The following is an 18,968-nucleotide window of genomic DNA, read 5'->3' as shown; positions in this document are numbered from 1 at the left end:
GTGGCATTCACATTTTCTGAAAAAACTCCTTTGCCCAGGATTTTTCTCCTGGGAAGCTGAGAAGCCTCAGAGAAAAGGAAAACAATTCTGATCTCATTTGCTTCTCCTGTGTTGTGCTCATGTGGAATGTGTTTGGAGATTGTTTACCCACAGGTGATTGTTCCATTGGATTCTGCTGTGAGTTGTTTTCACTCTTTGGCCAAGCAAGGCCAAGCTGTGTCAGGACTCTGGAAAGAGTCACCAGTTTTCATTATTATCTTTTTAGCCTTCTGTAAGTATCCTTTCTGTATTCTTTAGTATACTATAGTATTCTTTATTATAATATAGTATTATAAAGTAATAAATTGGCCTTCTGAGAACATGGAGTCAGCTGCATCATTCCTCCCTGCCATAGGGCTCCCTGCAAATACAATACCAGTTTCCACAGATCCAACTTCATAGTCTTGAGCATGCTCTGGAAGCAGACCCTGCTTCACAGGGGGACACATCCCTCTCACAGCACAGGTAGGAAATTTTGGGCAAAGCAAAGAGGAGCCCACATGGATGTCCCTGCAGTGTGGTCCCAGCTGGGGCTCTGTGCTGGTCTGGTCCCTGGGTGTGAATGTGAGCAAGGGTTTGTCAGGGTCCAGCCCTCAGCTATTGATGCCACTTCAGCTGATGCTGAACCAGATTTGCAATGACTGAAAAATACAAGGGATAAGCACATGAGCTGAAAAGGCTGAGGGTTAGTCAGGCCCTGGGGGAGAAAATATCAGTGACCAGTGGGAGATATAAACACCAGACACTGCTTAATTTACTGGCACAGAGGTTCATGGGCTGGGAGCTGAACCAAAAGCAAAACCGTAGCTGTGCTGCAGGGAAAGACAAGGGCTATAAGCTCTTGTAAGAGCCTCCCACAATCTTACTTTCATCAGTTAGTATAAAGAAAATATACAGCCTAGCTGACAGCAGCTCTTTACTGCTCGGGGAAACAAATAGCTACTGCAACCGGGAATGACAGACAGAGCAGAATTGTGCTTTCCAGGCTGAATAGAGCTGTTAAGCAGCATCTGAAGGGCTTGAGCAGAGGTGATTAAAGAAGATGCTATCTCCCAACCCCAGCAGACTACAAAAGGTGTATTTTCAGTGGCTAAATCCTGAAACAATTATGGCCTGGAGTGTAGTCAGGTTATTTCTTATCTTTCTGATGGCCTGCTGGCAAAATCTGTTTTCTTAAATGAGGTTTGTAATGTCTAGTACTTCCAAGGGAAGATGGTATTGCCGCTGCAATGTGTGTGGTAGTGAGGATCAAAATAAACATAGCAGGCATTGCTGGAACTGCGTGGGCTTGTAATTAATATCCCATTCCTCAGGGAAGTGATATTTTCATTTCGGTTGTGGAGAGACTTGTTGCTGGTTACGCAGGAGTGCTCAGGGTTGTGCCTGCTCCACGTTCCCCAGTGCTCCCCCAGCACAGGCAGGTTTGATATTTGCATCTGAATTGCTGGGTTTGCTCCTGCAGGGTTCTCCAGAGCTGCTCCTGTGGAGGGGAGGTGGCTGCAGAGGAGGCTGTGGTGATGCCCCGTGTCTGTGTGGGAGTGTGGTGTGTGTGGATGGGAGCTGACACTCAGCCCAGGGCACTGCTAGGTTTCTATGGGTGAGCTTTGATCACACATACAATAGGTTTTTTCTCATCCTGGCCCTTGACCATCTTGCCTTTTGCTGGGCCTGTCCAAGATGGACAGAGTGCCATAGTCTTTCACTGGAATAATTTGTCTGAGACAAAGGTGGCCAGGTATCAGCAGGCAGCAGGACCCTTCAGGATCTTCCCTGAGCCTGCCCAGGGCTGAGGGCACAAAACACTGCTGAGCTTTAGGTCTGCAGCTCATCCTGAGGGAAACAGTGCCTTTGCTTTAGTGGGTCTCTGAAGATAAGCACAAATTATTATTGTAAGCTTTAGTGCAATACACACTTACAGAAAGGCTGCTTCGTTAAGGGTTCTTCTGACATCCTGAGAGCTCTGCTATGAAGAGTTTGTTTTTTTTAAAAGAAACACCAAAGGGATTCCCATTGTGCCTTGCAGAGACACTGAATCCATGGCACTGCAGCTGATGGTGTTTATTTCTTCCCACTGTAACATCCAACCTCACCATTGCATTCAGGCAGTTAAAATTCCCAATTGTCACACTGCTTACTTATGAGATGGGGGAGAAGGACATGATGGCAAAGAAGTGTGAATGAGTGAAGTCAGAGGAAGAGAGAACAGACTGCTGAGAAGAGCAAAGCCTGAAAGGCAGAGCATGTTTTAACACTGAGCTCTCCCAGCAGCAGGTCCCCAGAATTTAACTGGTAGGTGGTGAAGCCACAAGGCATTGTGATCCTCTGGAGTGCCCTTCTGCATAATCCCTCCTGTAGGATCACTGTGCATTCATTTCTTTATAAGGCACAGCCTCCCCTTGGGCAGCCCATGTCAGCTGAGCAGGAGAGGGCTGAGGGAAGGGAGCCAGGGCTGGTTCTGTGCTGGCTCACAGAGCTCTTTGGGCTTGGGGCTTTCTACCCCTTGTGCTCAGGAGCTTCCTGGCCTGCTGCATCAGGGGCTTAGAGAGAAGGTATTTTCCCTCCCTCCATTTGGTCAGATAGTAGAGACTTTTTCAGAGAACCATCAGAATTGGAATAGTGTTGTGAGTTTCTTGGGGTTTTGTGTGAGTTTTTGGTGGTTTTTTTTAAATGAAGAGGGAAGGAGTAGGATATTCCAAAATGGCAGCTATCCTGAAAAGTATCCTGAAACAGTTCTGCTGGATTGCAGGCTGCTCCATTTGGCTTCTCTGATTACAAATCAGTAATGAAAGTGAAATTTGCTAGGAATTGAAGTAGATAATATGAATAAGGGACACACTGAAAGCTGTCCATGTTTTGAATGTGATGAGGCTTTGAGATTATTTTCCTCTCCTGGTACTGTTCCACTGTTCTTGTTTTCATGTGAAATCTTGGTAACTTTGAGCTGCCTCAGGAAGTATACACTGGCTGGTCCTTGTGACCCTTGGGCCCCTTCTGGAAATATCATATGTCAGGCTGGGAAAAAACAAACCCTATAATTCATCCAGAATCTTCTGGCAGGCTAAAGCATGGAACTGGAGTATTTTCAGGACTTGTGAAGGAAGCTTGTCTTTGGACAGTACCTTTATTTACAGTCTGAAGGCCTCAGCTAGCAACTAGGTGGGCATCTGGCACAGATCTTTCAAAGCCCACCTTGGAGGAGATGTTGATTCAAGTCAGTAGTGTCTGTAAGGCATCTGACTTGCAGCACACCACACTTCTGAAAAGCAGCATTTGATTCTAGCTGCTGACCCAAAGGCAGTGGCTGCGCAGTGGTTGTGATTAAAGTAATGGAGCAAAAGCCTTGGCCAGTGCTTGGACGGACCTCTCTTGTCTGCCCAGAAGATGACGTGAAAGCTCTTCCCATCTGGGCTACCCTGCTGTTAAGCACACAGGTGGGTTACAGGAGTTGGAATCATTGGGAGTCCAGTCCCTCTGCTTTGAAGGCAGTAGGAGTTGTGCCATCAACTTCAGTGGGAGCAGCTTCAGCCTCAGGTGGCCAACAGCCTGAAGTTAGAGCAAGTGCTCTGCATCACACTGAAAAGGATCTGGAATTCTAACAGCAGCTCCTCTGCAAGGAGATCTGATCCATTCCCTTTGTTCCCCCATCAGATGCTGCCTCAGAAATTGGTAGTTCATTGTCACTGCTGCTTTAAAGCAACTGCTGATCAAAGTGCAGGTTTTGTTATCTGTGTGCCCTAGTGAATATCTCAAGGCAGATGCAGAGCTCTGGAAGCAGAGGGGAAGGAGCCAGTTGCCAGTGGGAGGCCATGCTGGGATGGAATCAGGGACACTTCCTACATGTGCTCTGTGAGCCAGGTGATTGCACTGTTGTCTTGGTTTGGAAAAGGCAGGAGTCTGCTAAGGAAGGCAGGAGTCTCCCTGAAATGGAGAATGTAAACCCTCCCCACCCCTCCCAATTGCTATAAATTTTAAATTAAGGGGCTCTCAGGCAAAAGTATGGGAGCAGGAAATAACAGTTCTTTAAAAGGGAAAAAGAAAAAAAACTAAAAGGATAAAATAAACAATGCAGTACACTACACAGAACAGCACTGACAGAGTCAGAACCCAACCTGACTCCCTGTGGGTCAGGGTGTTGGTGGCAGTCCCATTGGAATTGTGGCTCAGCCCTCCTGCAGTGTCAGGGGTGGTTCTGCTGGAGCAGGGATCCTGTAGAGAAGGATGGATTCTTCCTCTGAAGATCCAGTGGAAGGAGAAGCAGCTGCTGTTCCTCTGGGAATCCAGTGGAGAAGCCGTGCTGGTGTCTCAAAACCTCTGGATTATATCTGGGTAGGAATGCTTGGCTCCTCCCTCTGGGCTCACATCTCCCAATGGGATGCTGTAGTTCTTATCAGCCATGCAGTGACATTCAATAGCTGTTATGAGCAGATGTCCCCTCCCCAGGGAGGTGTGAATGTGGTCACTCAGAGAGAGAGATAAGGCAAACTGCCCACTTGACAAAGGTAATCTGCCATACAGATGGTAATGGAAAACATCTTGCATGCAATCTTCAACAGGTTTGCTGCAAGGGATATGACGACTTTGAGGAAAGCCAGGATTTTGTCTCTCAGGATCCATGGAGTTTGGAGCATAGCTACTGCCCTTTTACTGAGCACAAATGTGGGAAACCAAAGATGGGAGTGAAGGGGGTCAAAGAAGGAGTGAGTGGATAGTCTGTGGGAACAGACTGGAGAGGAAAAAGAAGAGGTGACAACTGAGCTGCCAGTCCACCACCTGGTCTCCTTTCTGCAGGAGTGCAGTGTGGGCACAGCTGTGTGTGTGAGGACGTGTGGAATTACATGTTCATCATCTGTTGGTCACAGGAGATCAGTCATGTACCTTTCATCAATGTTACAGGGAAATGTTGTGGCTGAATTTCAGAGATGGGGTCTGAAAGATACCTGGAAGACAGTGAGTTTGTTTTATTAAAGGGTGAATTTCTGTACACCAAGGGAAGGAGGGCAGTCTGGAGTGCTGAGGGAGCTGAGTGAGCCAGTCATACTAAGAAAGGAGGGAAGGGGGGTATTTCATGCAGGGGAGGGGTACCCACAGCTGTCCTCCTGCTAGCAAGGCTGAATGATGGGCATCACACATCCCAGGGGGCTCTCAGCAGGAATGGGACAAACATCCTCTGCTGATGGTTGGAATTTGAAGTAGATCAAAAATAGACAGTGTATGAAGTGTGTTAATTAAGGGGGTTTCAGCTGTCACAGGGAGTGAGGATGCAATTAAAGGTGCAGATCTTGTTGCACTTTCTTATTTCTGATGCTGGGTAAGTGCAGTTTCATGTCACTCTCACACACTGACAGGTCTGTTGTCCTGATTCCCAGATGGGGGAATGATCTCTACCATCTATATCACTGTCTGACACCCTGGCCAGGGAGATGGGCAGGTCATCACATCCTGGGAAATGAAGAATGAAAAAATCATGAGACCACATGGTTTCAGCAGATAGAGCAATGAGAGAGTATCAGTGGAGTCTATTTAGAGCCGTTTGCCCAGCCTGTTTCTAAGCATCCCCAGTGACAGCACCTGTTCCCATGAGATTTCCACTTGGATTTTCTCCAGTGCAGGTGCACTGAGGCTCACTGTGACTGGCAGGAGCACATATGGCAGGAGAGCAGCAGTCCCTCAGCAGTACCCTGAGTAAGCCTGGAGGCTGGAACATGACTTACTTATAAATACCAAAACCAAGAGAATTGCACAATTTACTTCCATGAGTGCTCAGAGGATCAAATCCTCTCCACTTTCCTACCAAACTGGTCAGCAAAGGCCACTCAGTTAGCTGGTGGGAGGCAAGCAAGCTGCACAGAATTGTGATTGCTCTACAGAACAGTCTTCTGCTCTGGAAGACTGCTCCACTTCCAGGGGGCACTTGGTTTTATGTCAGTAGCTCAGAAACAAGCCCAAAGGCAGGCAGGGGCAGGGGAAAGCATTCTGCAAGGCATTGCTGAAAAATGTACTGGCTGTGGTGGTAGTCACTGTCACTTACTGGTCAGACTGGTATTCAATTTTCCCTCATTGCTTTCAAAAGGAGAAAATGCTTTTGAACTGCATTCATCATTTAGGCAAATACGGGCCAATCTGCTGAATGTCTGGAGGCCACATCTTTAGGAGTGCCAAGAACATTTCCCACTGGCATAGCTGAATCTGGAAGTGGAGTTGACGTCCAGACTTGATAAACCTCCCAGGGATGGTCCCTTTTTTCTTGTGACAAGAAAGAAAACTTTGGTGACAGTACTATTGTGCCATGATGCACAAAGGATGTGATTATTCAAGAGCAAAAGCATCTCAGTGAGTAAGAGAACAGAGGGATCAAAAGGAGAACTTACTGCTGTGACTGGGGTCCTGGGTTTAGACCAAGTTAAGTACCTGGGACCTGATGCACTTGGAAGCAGAATGGATTTTCCCAGGTGGGAAGAGCATAATTACTTGGATACATAGTATCAGGAGAACTAAATTCAGATTTTAAAAGTTGTGTTTTTCACTGACTCGCCCTTCTAAGGTGGATGTAGAAGACCTATTGCTTGCATTCAGGGGAAAGATGGTGAAGGAAAAAACCATGCCGCTTGCATTTAATGTGAATCTACCACTTCTTAGCAACACTCAAGAAAAAAATACCCAATAACCAAAATGTTGAGAACGGACCTTTTTCAAATGATAAATTCCTGAAATTGCAGAACTTTTCCTTGAGCAGTCTTTCTGCATTTAGCTGAGTGCTTAATGAGTGACAGTTTCTCAAAGATATTCCCTAATCATAACCATATTCTAGGGAGACCAGTTACACCATCGTTATCATCTCATTCTCTATGAACATGTTATGTCAGGTTAATAATGGTTGCAGCAGGAGAGTGTGATCCAGCCCTCTGAAGCACAGCCCTGGCTAACATTCCTGTAACTGATTCAAGGTACACGAGTAATCTTACTGAGTTCATTTGCCTCTTAATTTCTAAGCACCACCTTGAAAAGCAGATTCAGGCAGTATAGGTAGAAAGGCTGCTTTGTTCTGTTTTTAAGACATGGCAGGAGTTCAGATCCTCCTTCTTGCAGCATAAATACTGTGCTTGCTGCAATTTTTAGCAAAGACGAAGCACATTCACTCTAAAGGGAGAATTTCTCTTTTATGGCTTTCACAAATCATAGTGGTCAAGGTAGTGGGGTGTCTGCAGAGACAGCTGGTGTTGCTGTTCCAGTGCTCTGAAGAGTGCATTGGGATTTCAGGGAGCTTGGTGGCAGCTGCCCTCAGGAATCCTGCCTGGTACCTTGCAAGCACTCTTATCCCTGTCACTCTGCCAAGCTGTCCAAGGGGAGGCTCATTAGTGCTGGGATGGGGAGCTCTGAGGAAGGCACGAACCTTGCAAGGTGTGAGAAGCTCACAGGTGGCCCAGTTTCCCATATGCCAAGATCACAGTCCAGGAAAAGAGGGTTTGAAGCATGGTGAGGGTAAATGGTGCCATCTGTTTCACCAGAAAATCAAATTGCCTGGATAAACTAGTCTGTTCTTTGGAGAGCTGCTCTGTTCTTTAGAAGCTGTGCACCAAAGACGTTGCTATGAACACTCAGGCCATTCACAGTGATCCAGCTGCAGACTGAGGCTTGTAAGTCTTCCAGCTCATGGTTTTACACTCATTTTTTTCAAGCTGTGTAACTCTGCCCCACTGAGAGCTGGGAGTGCACTTGAGGCAGTTCCTTCTCGTGCTGTTTGTGGCAGGCAGTGACAGCCAGGCACGGTGCCCAGGGGCTGCTGTACCTTTCTGCAGTGTGGTCCATATGTGTGAAAGCAAATCTCATTCATGCCCAGGCATGCTGAACACTTAGGATGCTTCAGCCAAAGCTAGCTGGAAAATAGTAGATGCATTCCTCTGATGTTCTTAAAAATGCAAACAGCAGTCTGTTTTTCTTGAGTAGCTGAAAATGCTGTGAAATGCTTTGTTTGGCTCTGTCTGGGATAAAATGTCCCACAGGGATGTTTCTCCTGTCCCTTTCCCTTCCTCACAATCCCTATGAGTGGTCCCCACCATATTTCTTGTTCATGCTTAAATGTGAGCCCTAATGGAAGTGTCAAGCAAGGAGGAAACAGGCAGGTGAACACACAGAGCTTAGGGTTGAGTCCAGCAAAAAGTAATCTCTTATAATCCCTGGAAAATGTTCTTTCAAAGCAAAAAGGTGTAAAGAAATCCAACAGCTCAATCCCATGAGATATAAACCCATCTTTGGCATTAGATGGGTGTGCAGGTTTACTCAGGATGTCAGGGCTCCTTACTGCATTAAGTTAACAGTGTAGGTACAAATGTTCATGGGTACATCCAGAGGAAAGTTGAGTTGTACCTGTTGTGGGAGTCAAACTACAAGTTTTTAAGACTTCTGTTTGAAATCCCCTGCTAAATTGACAGTTTTGGTCCCATTAACCACACAGAGACATGCACAGAAACCAAACATCAAACAGCACACAGAAGTGATTTTTGTTTCTATCATAAGTACTTCTACAGCCTCAGAAGTAAGAGGGGAATTGAAAGTGGGGGCAGAAAAAAAGATCTTTAAACGTTTTCAAAAAAAAAATCCTTGCTCTAAAATGTCTACTGCCAAATTTCATCACAAACTAATTCCTTGCAGCTGAGCTGCAAACCTCTATGAAAATAAGGGTTTACAGTGGAAACACTGACTAACTATAGCTGTGCAGTGCCATGAATAATGACGCCCTAATTACGCCTTACGATTTACCAAGACCTGCTTTCTGTATAGCTGTTGCTGGTTTGGGGAGCAAGATCTTTTTTTCTTGACTGTGGTTTGCTTCTTTTTGTTCATATTGTGTTGGCACATAGTTTTTGAAAAGCTTTTCTCTGAAGGGAGCTGGGCAGACAGCTATGATTAAGTATGAAATGATTGGTTGAGCTGTTTGTCAAAGTTATAAATAGGATACCACACAAACCCAACACTAATCTCACTGAAAGACAGATACTGGCAACATTTCTTAGTCATCTGTTCCTGACGCTCAGGGGAGAACAGCTACGCTTCCATTAAGTTTTCAAACAGAAGTTGCCTAAAATACATTTCTATGGTAAAATTTTGGGCACATGCACTGTAAGCCACACTGAGATCTAGCAGGGTGTTGGAGTTTTAAATGTTCATCCCAGTTTAAACATGTCCTCTGGATCCAGCCCTCTGTGTAGGGGTGAAAGGCGATGGTTTGATGTGTGTGGAAACAAAGATCTGTTCATGAAGCAGTTCTGGCAGGACCAGACTGATGTCCTTATCCCCTCTCACCCCTGGACTAATTTTAAGGGCAGAGGAGGAGATCCCTAGGGATGTCCTCTGCATCTTCAGGTTTACAGGCAGCTTTCTGTAATCTGCTTTTGGAAGATCAGATGGAGGCATAAAAAGAAGAGCAATGGCACAGGTTTCACTTATGTGCAACCAGAAGGGAAAGGCAGCATATTGAATTCCTTCTGCTGCAGATCTCTCACACAGCAGCTTCTGCAGGCTCCAGCCTGGATGCTGCTCCTTGTCCACCCCAGTTCTGCATCAGCTGCACCCATTCAGTCAGATTGGAAGTCTGCAATTCCGTGTTCCCACAGGATGACCCCATGTTGGCCGTTTGCTTTCATGGTGCCTCAAATTGTAGGGAAGGGCTCCACATTTGGCACTTTTACTGCTGGCCAGAACATTCATGAGACAATTAAAGCAAAGCAATAGCTGAAGGAGAGCCAAGCATTTCTGGGGCTGAAAAAAGCTTCAAGTTGCAAAGTGAAAAAGCCCACAGCAACCAGAACTTGCCCCTCCAATCCTGCACCTTCCCACATCCCTGCCAACACATACAGCAAGGAGTTTTAGAGGAAGTATAAGCACTTCTAATTTATGGCATAAGTCAACAACTCCTCATAGGTGAAGTCTCTTAATTTTTTACAGAAATCTAAAAAAGGAATTATCTTGAATTTGTGATGTGTAGACAATTCAGACATGCATATTTTTATTTTTAGCTTCAGTAAGTGTACACATGTCTATGGAATTTCAGATTAATGAGCTTCATTTAATCTAAACTCTTTAATTTTGAGGCATGGACATTTTGTAAACTCTCAGAATCAGATTCATGTTGAAAAACTTTGTTTAATAACTACTTAAAAAGAGGGTTTTTTGCAAATTCAGGAGTCAATTTCATTCTTACCAGCAGACAGAGGGATTGAGGGGTTTTTTAGCTTCCTGATTTTCCCTTGGGAGATCTTTGTTTAGAGAGTAAGACCCTCCTTGTGTGCAGAGAGCAGCTCACCTGGGCGAGCTGGCAGCCAGTGTGGGCTCATCAGGGTGGGCAGCAGTGCCCTGTGCAGCCTTCCCAGCCTTCTCCTCTGGTGTGGTACACCTTGCTCATCCCAGGGTGCTGCAGGGGTGGCACAGGGACAAGGAACAGGGGGTGCCTTCCAGGAGCCCAGGGCTGAGCATGCAGCTGAAACCCAGAAAGATGATTTTCATGGTTTTCACACCAGCGTCAGCTGCTTGAGTTTTGCTGGGGTTGAAAGGAAATGTTCTCTAATTGCTGACTCCTCCATGAGAGGTTAATACAGGTGTGTTCTTTGCATTGGAATGGCTGGGACCAGCCATGAGCACTCCTCATTCTTGAGCAGTGCTTTTACAAGCTTGCTGAAGCTCTTTAGTCTCTATCTCAAACCAATCCCAAGGGCAGTACCACTATTTTCCTTGCAGAGCTTTAGCAGGTGAACTGGAAAAGCCTTTTGGTTTTGTCCCTTCCTCAAGTTCCTGACATGGATTATATGAATTATTGCCCCAAAGTTTGGGGTTTTCTAATGGAGAATAATCCAAAGGCCTTCATCTCTAAAACTTCTTAGTCTGAACTACATCTTTAATGCTTAGTTTACTACTCAGATTCCTTTTGCAGTCAGATCCTACTGGCAGTGAGTTGCCAGGCATGAGGAGGAGCTTACAGTGTCTCCAATAGATATTTTTTTCTGAGAAGAAGCTAGTAAAAAAGATTCTGCTTAATGAATTGCTTTGTCTCTTATGTAATAACATATTTATGTTGTTATGAAGCCTGCAGTGAAGCTGCATCTGATAAGAGTGATAGGTTTCCAGTTTGATCTTATTTTAGATTGCAGCAAACTGAGGATAAAAAGACTCTTTGTTCCAAGAAGAAAAAACAGAACCAAACATCTGGTGAGAAGCTGATGTGCTCAGGACAACTCTGAAAGAGGTTGATAGTGATGGATTGCGACACCCAACTTCAGTAGGTCCCCACAAGTGTTATGTGAAAAGACAAGATAATTCTTTCCTTGTCTAAGATTCATTTTAAAAGTTTTCTGTTTTTCAGGGGAAGGGGAGAGGGAAGAGTGTAACAGTGCACTCCCTGTGTGTTTCTCCATGATTCTTGCAACTAGTCTAGCTTGGACTGAAGGCTTCTTTCAGGATTGGTTTACTTGGAGAGTGCTAATTGTAGAGCATGTCCTGACTCCCAGTGGGAGCCTTTCATAATGGACCATCTCCTGGAGCAGTCCTGCTCAGAACACCCCCACTGTGTGTCCAGTGCCCATCTGGGGAGTGCTGGATTCAGTGTGTGTAGTCAGTTCTGCTAGCTGGAGGTCTTTCACTGCTTGTGGTACATGTGGATTTGGCCCTTGTTCTTTCATTCCTCTCTGAACCACTGGAAAAGATATTTTCTACTGCAAATTATAAAGCATTTCCTACTCTGTCCTTAAATACAGGCTTGGATTGTTTCACCCTGTGCTGATTCCTGCTGTGTGTGCACAGCTCAGAGGCAGAGTCAGGCCCATGTAGCTAAAGGCAGGTCCTGAGAGAAACTGGGGCAGCAGAGTGATGGGAAGGGTATTCTGTTTCATTCAGAAAGACACTCCCAAAACCCAAAGGAGCAATGCGTGGGTGAAGTGCTTTCATGCAGAGCTTTTCACTGAGAATCAAGTCTGTTGTCAGCACTTGTGACATTTTCTCTGTTCCCTTCCTCTGGGCAGTTTGCCACTGTAACATACACAGATGACATTAGGATTTGCAGACTGTCATTTCTGAAGGCACTCTTATCTAATCTGTACTTAGTATTTTTCCAGGACACGGAGGTGGCTCTTTCTCCTCTGTTAATTAACTTTTTTTTTGCCCATGTTTGCCTGTCTTATAAATTCCTCTGACACCGGGGTCTAGGATTAAACAAATTGATACCACACTTCCAGTGTGTGTGAGCTTGACACTGAGCTGACAGCCTCAGAGCCTGAAGTATTTTGACACATGAACAGAGCAAATACAGAGGGAAGTGCTGCTCAGCCTCCTCCACATGCTCCTGCCAGGCTCCCTGCTTGAGCAGCCCCTGTCAGTACTAATGGGGCAGTCCCAAAGTCCTCCCACCCATCAGTGGCTTTCTGCTCGAGGTGCCAGTTGTGACATTTCTCACAAGTACCTGTATTTATTCACTGTGTCAGGCTCTCACTGTAATGCAATTACAGAACAGCACTAACCTGGTAGGGAGCCAACTCCAGGCAGTAGCCAGATTAAGTTGTCTTATTTGGTTAACAGTATTTTGATAGTTTATTAAATCCTACTAGGAGTAGAAAGATAAGAGTGGAAAGAACAAATCTTATGGATTATCTGCTCTTGGTTGTTCACTCCTGTTGGTATAATCCTGGTCTGAATGATGAGCTGTGGGAACAAGCCTTTAATGTTTTGCTATTGTCCCATCTTAAACATGTGCATTGCTTTATCAGAGTAAGCATATTCTTTAGCTATTTTTTCCAGTTTGCTGTTTTTATCACTGATGTGGAACATGGTGCTTGTTTTCTTTATCTGGAACGAAAACATTAGTTCATCTCAGATAGCACAAGCTATTTGATCAGCCTTCAGATGGCAAGGCATTACAAAAGCTGCTGACATGGGACAAATCCAGACCTGTGGTGTGCAGCTTGGAAAGGCTTCATGCCCTTGTTTTCAGTCCCCTGAGATAACCAGCTACTCACCCAGCAGCAGCAGAGAGACAGGATTGATTGTGCCAGAGACAAACCCCTCTCTCCTTACTGAGGCCAGGAGGCAGCAGGGATGTGTGTGGGATCACCGGTGTGGATGCAGTGGTGAGAGAGAGAGAGAGCCTCTGCCTCCTGTGCAGTCCTGTGTCAGCTGCGACTGCCTGTGGTGGCCTTGGGCCAGCTGAGATTAGCCTGGGTCTTGCCACGTAGCAGGAGCTGAGGTCCATGAGTGGTTCCTGTGGGTGCTGTCCTCTCCACCCTGCTGCATTAGCTCCCAGGCCAGCTCATCCGAGATGTCCCTGAGTCCATGGCAGGGCTGGTTTCCAGCTGCACCCTACCACCTCTGCTTCCCATCCTCAGAGTGCATCTTCCTAGGAAGTGCAGGAAAATAAGGACTTCATTTGAGCACAACTCTTCCTCATGACCATATGCTTCCTCCCATCACTGTGATATTTTCTGAAAAATCCCTTAGCCAGGATTTTTTCTCCTGGGAAGCTGAGAAGCCTCAGAAAAGAATGAGAACAATAATTATCTGATTGCTTCTCCTGTGTTTGGTGCTTTGGAATGTGGCTTGGACATTGTTTACCAACAGGTGCATGTTTGATTGGTTCCATATGAATTGTTTTTAATTAATGACCAATCACCATCAGCTGTGTCAGACTCTGAGTCAGTCATGAGTTTTTATTATTCATTCTTGTTAAACCTTCTGTCAGTATCCTTCTCTTTCTTTAGTAGTATAGTTTTAGTATAGCATTCTATAATATCATATCATAACATATGAAATCAGCCTACTGAGAAATTGGAGTCAGATTCCTCATCTCTCACTTTGTCCTGGGGACCCCAAAAACTCAACAGCAGCCCCCTCTTTCTGGGCCAGCCCACAGCCCTGCCCCACCTTGCTGTCCTCAGCCTACAGTGTCACTGGGACCAGGGAGAACATGGTTCAGTGCATTTTGATCACAGTGTTTGCTGTATGATACTTGATATTCAGGCCTGCTGTGACTCCCCTGACATTATGTGCAAACTGAAGCCAAAATGATGATACTCTTAATACACAATCAGAAAATAGAAGATATCGTATTTTGCCAACAGCTGACTGCAAATCAAAGAAACAGGCTGCACAGCTAACATCTGCCTTTGCAATATGAGTAAAGATCCGATTGTCACTCTGCTTAATAGAGCAGTCTGGTCTCTGGTTCAGTGTGATGGCAGCAGCTAGAGCAGGGGAGGAGCTGTACAGCTGGGCACCTTACAGGTGTTATGGGGTGTAGGTGCTTGGCAGAGCTTGCCAGCAGGTGGTTCTCAGTGAAAAGGGCATGAAGAGCTCTTTAGGGTGGTCAGCCAGGACTATCTCCTAGTCCAAATGTTTTTTGGGTACCTCTGTTTCCTCCTAGGAGTTATCTGAGGCAAGACTGGGATTCCAGGTAGCATCATGGTACTGGTGCTGGCTGTACTGTGTTCTCTGTAAAGATGTGTATTTGAAGATGAATGGGGACAGGAGCACTCGAAGCAGGATAAGCTGGCAGGCATAAGGAAAGGAATTTACTTTCATTGCACTACCTCTTTGCAAGGTATTTTTAACATCTGTACCACCTCCAGGCTCATGGTTGTAGACACTCTGACATGGTTAAAAAAAAAAAAGACAACCCATATTCTAAACTGGTGTTTTGTCTTCAGTTCCTGGCTGTGATGCTCATTAGCCTGGATGGGATGTAGGTGTGAGGAGGGAGAGGCCAGCAGAACAGCAGTGCCTACCAGGGACAGCAGGAGAGGGCTGGAGCTCCTCAGCTGCCAGGTGCTCTCAGGCTCTCTGGCTGCCCCTGGCCAGGGGCTGTGTCCTGGCATCCCTGCCATGCCTGGCACGCCTTGCACTTGAGCAAACCTGATTGCCTGAGACATGGCCACCCAGAAAGCCCCCAGGAGGGAGCTTGGGCTGGAGTTGTTCCTGGCATGGGGGGCTGGACTGAGGCTAGGAGCATGAAATGAGCTGTTGGAACAGTTTGGAGAGCGAGTAGGAGGAGGGTTGCAAATATGAGGGAAGAATTATGATGGATTTATCACAGCCTGAAATAAATTAACCTCCGGGAGGAATGATTTTGTAATAATTTGCATTTAGATACTCTGACACAGCCACATAACCCCAAACCTTCTGCAAACATTGTAATTAATTCAATCTCCAACATCCTGTGAGAGGGATAGAAATAGCACCATTTACATGGTTAAAGGAGCCAAGGACTCTTCTCTCAGTATTGCATTTTACACCCCTGTGACAGTCCTTCTGTCTTGTTTCCAGAGCCTCCTGGTGGGGTGAGAGGCAGGAGCAGTGAACAGCTGGAGAGCTTTCCTGGGCACAGCTAGCTGAGCTCCTGGGTGTTACAGCACACAGCCCGTGGCAGGGAGCCCATGGGCAGGGCAAGAGGCTGGGGCACACAGCAGAAAAAGCAGGAGCTGAGCCCTGTCAAAGCTGAGCCCTGTCTCAGCTCCTAGTAGTGGTGGCTGTGGGCAGGGCTGTTCCCCTGCAGGGACCCTGGGCCTAACTCCATCCCTGAGTGGGAAGTGGTCAAGTGATTTAATATTCAGCACTCTGAAGTGCAGTAATGAATTTAATAGCCAGAATGATCTGCTAACCCAGCCAGCTTGAGAGGGTGTTTCAAGGACAATCCAAGCCTGTAGCTATGCAGTGGGATATTCTCTTGTCATCAGCCTCCTGCCTATTCCTTTCCATTCCAGGACAGTTAATCATAAATGAGATCCTTGTTTGATGCTGTTTTCCTGCCTGCTCTACCCTGTTTCCATTCCATTTCCATGGGACTGTGGGTGGGTTACCTCCCACCCCAGCTTCAGCAGCTTTTGCAGGACAGCTGGCTCTTCCAGAGAGACCCACATTGAACCTCACACTGTGACTCTGGAAGGCGTGGGCAAGCTGATTGTTTTCAGAGCATCTCAAGGTGCATCTTCTCTTACTTACAGATGTGTTGTGTAAATCTAGGGTTCTCTGGGCATGACCCAGAGCTGGCCTTGGTCACTGGAAGCATATCCATCATCCTCCAGGAGATTTGAGCAGCCCCCTCTTTGCTGCCAGTTTGTTTTTGCCATGCCTGTCTGCTTTCTGCAAGGCTTTTGCAGGGGTGGGAGCACATGCTGTCCAACAAGTGGTGAGCAACAGGTCAGCTGCACACAGGGAGAGCTTGTGTGGCACAGCAGCAGGCAGAGGACGCACCCTGTATCGTGGGCATTTACTCCTTGGAAAACACCTCTGGCTCTCTGTAGTTATCTGGAGATATCTCCTGCCAAGTGAACCCAAAGATATTTATAGTGCAAGCTTCAGCAATAGGACAAAGGCAGGTTGGCAAACAAAGGGACTTTGAAATATAAGGAGAACCAAAATATGCTCTGGAGCACATTTATTTTGGAATCAATAGGAAAAGGTTAAATAATAATAGTGAATGTTTCCAGGGTGGGTCACGTTAAAAAGCAAAGAAAGCAGAGCATGTTCACAGTGCTGTGAGACTGTTCTCTGTGTGGTGAGTTTGATTTATAGAGATAAATAATAAAAACTTTGCTTCCTACTGAGATAGAGTGTGGTGGCACTGAGCACCACGCAGCACCTGCTGAGTACCTTACAAACACCTGCAGAAAGCTGAGATAAATGCTACTTCAAAAGGGATTGAAGCTGCTTGGAGCTCAAGAATGGAAACAATTCTATATTCAATTCACAAAGTTGTGTAAAATTAACCAATTTCAGCTATGGGTGTGATTTCTCCCTGCTTTCTGCCTGTGTTTCCCCAGTCCCCCTGAGCTGTGTGGAGGCTGTGGTGTCGCAGCAGGGTTGGGGCCATCCTGCTCAGACACGCTGTGCCTCGCCCGGGCTGGGAGCGCACACAGCGCTGTCTGGACGTGTCCCAGTTTAATTAACACAGCTCTCCCCACTGCTGCTCCTCAGGGAGCTCAGGCATGGGGCTCTTCCTCCCCTCCTCTCCTCCTGGGGGCAATCCCCTCACCTTCCCCTTGGTTTCTACAGCCTGTGCAGGGAGCCTGCCTGGAGGGCAGCTTTGGTGAACGCATGGTGTCTCCTTGCAGGGACGTCCATGTTTCAGGCACACCTCCTGCCTGAATCCTGCTGGCAGCAGGCTGGGAGATCAGAGATCCTCAGGGCTCCACTGATTTGACTCAGTTTCCCACAGCAGGGTGTTTGTAAAGGGCTGTTGGAGGCTTTGCCTGAGCCTGCCAGCCCTGGCGGGTAATGACGCCCATAGGAAATGGCGGCAGTGCTCGTGTTGTGGAGTGTGAGGCCTCTGAGCATGGCCAGGACCTCACCACCAAAATTCACCATCAGCTGAGGAGGTAAAGGCACTTCTGGAAATGGCTGAGATCCCCTGGGATCCATTTCTTTGTTGATTGGCTTTTTCAGAGAGGCCAGGCCCTGTAAAGGCCTCACTTTGTCCTGAGGGCATCGAGGCCCTCATGGACAGATGCATCCCACAGTAAAATTGCTGTGCACAAAACTTCCGTCCTTGCCAGAAATCCTGTGGCAGCAGAAATGGGATGGAAAAGGTTGGACAAGAAAAAAGTTTTTATAATTTGCCGTGACAGGAATCAAAGCCATGTCTTGTCAAAAAATTCCAGCTCCCTTTTCCTGCCTGTCTGTCACATGTCAGCAGCCCTGACGCTGTACAGATAAATAGAGCTCTACAGAAAGGAGCCCAGGGAACGACTCAGAACAATCCAGTGAGGGAAGGAGAGGCTCAGGCAAGCCCTGAAACTGAGCTTACATTTGGTGTAGCATGTAGCCCCACATTTCTCTTCACACAGAAAAGCAAGGCACAATTTTTCCCAATATTCTTACCTCATTTGCTGTGCCTGTGTTTGTGCCAAAGCAGAATGCAATGTGGAGATTGTTTACCCACAGTTATGGGGTTTTGTTCCCTTGGCCTGTCAGGGCCAGGTGTGTGTGTGTGTGTGTGTGTCAGGACTGTTGGTGACAGTCACAGATTCTGGGCAGTTCTGAGCTGTGGAGTGCTTGGCAGATTCAGTTTAGATGTAGTGTAACATAGTGTAATATAGTATATATTAGAATAATATAGAATAATAAAGTAATTAATTAGCCTTCTGATAAGATGGAGTCAGATGCATCATTCTCTCCCCTCATCAGGGGTTGCCTGTGAAATTCAGTAATGGCAAGCATGGAGCCACATGATATTTATATTTGACTCTTGAGGTTTTACATTGAAGCAAGTTGCTGCTTTTCCTGCTGATTTGGGCACTGGTGGGGACAGAGAGTGGGCACGAAGGGAGACAGGCAGCCCCAGGACACACCACCCTGACACTCCTCTCAGCTGGCAGCACAACACAGGGCTGGAGATGGGAGTTTGTCTCCTACAGAAGGTGGTGAGCAGCAATTTCTGTCACATAGACAGGAGGCCTGGCAGTGCAGATGCCCACCGTAACCCGTTTGCCAAGGACAGGCTCATCCCACACCCTGCAGAGGTTGCTCAAGGGTCATCTGTGAGCAGGACAAGGGCCAGCAAAATACAAACTCATCCTGAATGGCTTCTGCCTAAAATGCATCAACTACAGAACACTCCTTTGGTCTAAGGCTGCTAATGAGATAACTTTAACAAGGGTAGGACACATACCCAGTTTCAGAGACCCTTTACCACCCATTTGCTAAGAGCTTTACATTGGAAATAGCTAAGGACTTTGTGGGTAACTCTGGAGGCTGTGCAGGTTCAGGATTTGAAGCTGTTTAGACACACAAGATAAAACAAAATTTTAAAGATGTTTGGGCTCAGCTGTGACATTAAGACAGCAGTCCTGTAAAAGTGCCAGCAAAATCATCGGCAATCCCAATCAAATTATCTTAAATATGGTAACTGCTTGGTAATTGGTTTATCTCAGAACATGCTTGGAACAAGAGGGGTATTT

General features: G+C 46.4%; 1 protein-coding gene across 1 annotated transcript in view; it reads left to right on the top strand.

The window, feature by feature from the left end:
- GPC1 (glypican 1) overlaps window positions 1-18,968 on the top strand; it is a 209,843-nt gene that overhangs the window by 85,978 nt on the left and 104,897 nt on the right. The window lies entirely within an intron of this gene.

Source organism: Ammospiza caudacuta, chromosome 11 (assembly GCF_027887145.1).
Source record: "Ammospiza caudacuta isolate bAmmCau1 chromosome 11, bAmmCau1.pri, whole genome shotgun sequence".
Classification (NCBI taxonomy): domain Eukaryota; kingdom Metazoa; phylum Chordata; class Aves; order Passeriformes; family Passerellidae; genus Ammospiza; species Ammospiza caudacuta.
This window is presented reverse-complemented; position numbering and strand designations above follow the sequence as displayed.